This window comes from Zophobas morio, unplaced genomic scaffold (genome assembly GCF_036711695.1).
Source record: "Zophobas morio isolate AGI-343-1 ecotype UQ-CSIRO unplaced genomic scaffold, CSIRO_AGI_Zmor_V1 ptg000049l, whole genome shotgun sequence".
Classification (NCBI taxonomy): Eukaryota; Metazoa; Arthropoda; class Insecta; order Coleoptera; family Tenebrionidae; genus Zophobas; species Zophobas morio.
In genome coordinates, this window is record NW_026972154.1 from 909,867 (window position 1) to 913,527 (window position 3,661).

The window sequence follows — 3,661 nt, forward strand, 5'->3', positions numbered from 1 at the left end:
TTAAACAAACTCGGAACCAATATCAAATTCAACATTTATATATATACAAATACGTACGTAGGTGTATTTGTATTTCATTGTTGACTCGGTTAAGCTGTATTATTATTTATATACAGAATTTTATTTTTGTGTTAATTTTATTATTATATAATAGATGTAAATGACTGCAGTTTTCGGTTGTTAGCGTTTAGAGTTATTCACTGTAGTAATGTAGTTCTCAATGTAAGTGTATCCGTCAAAACGAGTATGTTTGCTTCGCTTCCAGGGTCGGATTAGGTCACCACGCTTGGCAAAATAAGCTTAGTAAACATCTAATTTAGCAGCATCGAATGAATTGTGTTCAATAATTTTCATAATTTCGTCAGAATTTTGCAGTTCATTGCATCTGGCCGGATATAATGAAATTTGTAGGGCTTATTTCGTAAACATATTACAATTTGTTAAAAAAAAGAGAATTTCAAACATTATATTTATATAAATATTAACAAACTGCCCAAAATCAAAACAAAATAAATTATTCATTATCTTCTTCGTCGCTGCTGCCATCTAAATACAGGGTCATTATAAAATATTGTAGTCAACTCACCTATGAAAAACAAATGAAATTTTTCTCGTGCCGCTAATCACCAAAATGAATTGAACTGTTTTGAAATGTCACGAACGTCCAAACAAATCTGTCAGATGTGTCAAAAATTGAAATGCCCGGTTCGCGGTTTAATTTCATTTTAAATAGACACGAAAAGACGCCAGGCCAGAGCATTAAGGGTTGCAGTGTTATCGAGCATTTGTGAATGCCACTGCAATACATTTCAGTTTCAAAAATTGTAAATTGTCAGAAAAACGTTTAAGGGCTTTGTCATGAATTACACCTTGGAAAGTCGATTGGAGTTGAACAGAATAAATCATCTGGTCTGTTTTGCAAAGAAGCAATAATTTTTCAAATAATGAAATCCAAAAAGTGAGGTTAAGTTTGTCGAAACCAATGAACACGGTAATTATTTAAAAAATTACATTTTTATAGGTACCCTGAAGGTAAAAATTGTGAAAAATCACGTAATGGACAATGGCAGAGCAAGTCTTATCACAGTTAACGAACACTATGAGTACCTAATGAGTTTTTGCAGTAAATAATTTTGCCAAAGTTGTGATCCCGCGAAAGTTCTGTTTGTAAATTGTAAGGAATGGTCAAAATATTGGTGCAGACATGGTTTGTGACCGGTGCTTTTCTCTTGAAAAAACACAACTGAAAGCCTTGATCTTCATCCCTACAATAGGTGAAAACTGCTATGTCCAAACATTACCTTCAGCTTTGCAGTTTCTAGATATCTGAAACATGCCAGATCTGCATAACAGGAATGTCAAAGAGGTTCTACCCAAAACACACCCACATGGCCATCCTAATATCAAGATTTTTCAAAATTTCTATAACAAAAAAGATGAAAAAACCAATAAAATTTCAGGAGCATAGTGTTAAGAGTTCTGTAGATGATTATGAGATCTCTTGAAACAACAAAATGTTTAATAAAGATTTTTAACTTTCCTAATAGTAAAATTACAATTATTACTAAACAGTAAGTTGAAGTAAGTTTTAAATTAAGAGAATGCAACTAACACCGAAAGAAAAATGAAAGTTACTGAAAATAAAAAACTTTATTGCAGTACCTACATACACTTTCTACATCTAATTTTGTTTATTGATCACATTCATTTACTTGAAAAAGTATCAGGCCTATGAATCGTCGTCTGGAAACAGCTGACCACACACCAACCTTCATTGCGTGTGATGGTGTTTCTTCAAAAGCGTGAGTATTTTCTATACACCAAATTCTGAAGTTCTGTCAGTTGACATAATAGCCTAACAGATGAAACCAGGCTTCATCAGAAAAGAACGACAAATCGAGAATCCCGTTATCGTCCATATCAGCTTGAAACCAACTACAATACCCAACGCGGCAAGGAAAATCAGCTGGTTGCAGCTCCTGAACCAACAAAATCTTGTATGGATGCATATGTAACTTCTCTTTTACGATTTTCTGACATGGGCTGTATGGTACTCCGGACAGTAAAGATTTTTGACAAAGCTTTATTCGGACTTTGTTCCATTCTCATCCTTAAATCTTCAACAACGTCTTCACTAACTTGAGGTCTCCCCGTCGGTTTTCACTTAGAAATGCTACCAGTGTCGTTAAATCTGGCCATAATTCGCCGTATAGCGTCTTCAAAGATTCTCCATCAATGACAACAGAAGATTTCACTAGATACTCGTTTTTAGACGCCTCCACAGAGTACACTCCATCCCCATCCTCATTTAACACCCCATTACGGTAATAGGCATGATGATTGCGCCAAAGAACTAAAAAAATCATTTGTAACACTGACCATAGTTATTCCTCTGTGTTCATTACCTGAGATTATTCCACAATGATCTGTAGTTTTGATAAAAACTGTTTTTTGAGACACTTATTAAAGTTCTAACAAAGGGGAAGACAGCAAAAATGAAAACAAGACAAGTCAATTAACGCACAAAGTGAGGGAAAACGTACCAGTACAAACGAAAAAATTATTGACATCTGACAGAATTTGATGAAGCGTTGAAACAGTGCAGCCGCTAATGTCAACTAATGTGGCGTAAAAAATAAAAATTCCAATATTAGTGTAATCCTTTCCACAAAACTGAAAAAGGCGGCACAAAATGTCACCAAAATCATGGCCTTCTTCGACTACAATATTTTATAATGACCCTGTATAATCAGCGTTGGGGACAGATACTTTTAAAAGTATCTAGATACAGATATAGATATACGGAAGATAAAAGTATCTAGATACAGATACAAGAAAACAGATACATTTTGAAGCTTTGGGGAATAAAATAACTGAAAACATGTTTATGTATTTTTTTATGTATTGTTTAATGAATTTTTTAAAATTAACAACATTTCGAACGTATTGTCACCTAAATTATTTCTTCTTGGTGTCAGAATTTGGTTTCCGCTACTAAACACCCGTTCCGCAGGTGCAGAAGAAGGGATTGTGGTATTAAATTTAAAAAATAAACATTTTACTGTACCATAGTTTTTAATTACTTGTAAAGAGGTAAGTATTTTGCAGTTAAGGTTCTCCCCCTTGCTTCACGGTGCATAAAAAAATCATCACAATAGAGATTGGGTGGGTGGGCAGGGCATATATTTTGCCTTTTTGTTTTAATATTTGTAGACTTCTTTTCGCAACATGAAACTTAAAACATGTTTAAAATGAAAAATTTGTGTACCATTTCAACCATGTTTTAAGTTTCTTGTTGTGAAAATATGGCCATGTATATTAAGAAAAAAAAAGGCAAAATATATGCCCCGCCCACCCACCCTATCTCAATTCCGATGAATGAAAAACTGCAACGTCAAAATTGGCCTGAGATGATGAGAAAGTATCTCGAAATATTGAAAAAAAAAAAAGTGGGATGCAACGTACCATTTTACTTTCCAGCCTTCCACTGATTTCAGTTTACAAATTTCATCTAAAACGTCCGATAATCGAATCCTTAAATCCAAGTCATTCAGATGAGAATCGGATTTGATAGTAAGAGACTAAAGTGCACGATTTAATCCCGAAAGTGAAGATAAGTAACCACTTGAGGGATTACATCGCATTTTAGCCTTGTGGTGTG

General features: G+C 34.1%; 2 long non-coding RNA genes across 3 annotated transcripts; both read left to right on the forward strand.

The window, feature by feature from the left end:
• Positions 1 to 779: 779 nt before the first annotated feature.
• LOC135142665 (uncharacterized) lies at positions 780 to 1,497 on the forward strand. The gene is made up of 3 exons (XR_010282582.1): positions 780 to 958; positions 1,022 to 1,274; positions 1,323 to 1,497. It is a non-coding gene; the product is annotated as an uncharacterized LOC135142665 (long non-coding RNA).
• Positions 1,498 to 1,757: 260 nt separating this feature from the next.
• Positions 1,758 to 2,080, forward strand: LOC135142655 (uncharacterized). Of its 2 annotated transcripts, none has more exons than XR_010282577.1 (2): positions 1,758 to 1,802; positions 1,855 to 2,080. It is a non-coding gene; the product is annotated as an uncharacterized LOC135142655 (long non-coding RNA). The 2 variants fall into 2 exon arrangements; XR_010282578.1 differs by having other exon boundaries at positions 1,763 to 1,802; positions 1,843 to 2,080.
• The last annotated feature ends 1,581 nt before the right edge of the window (positions 2,081 to 3,661 follow it).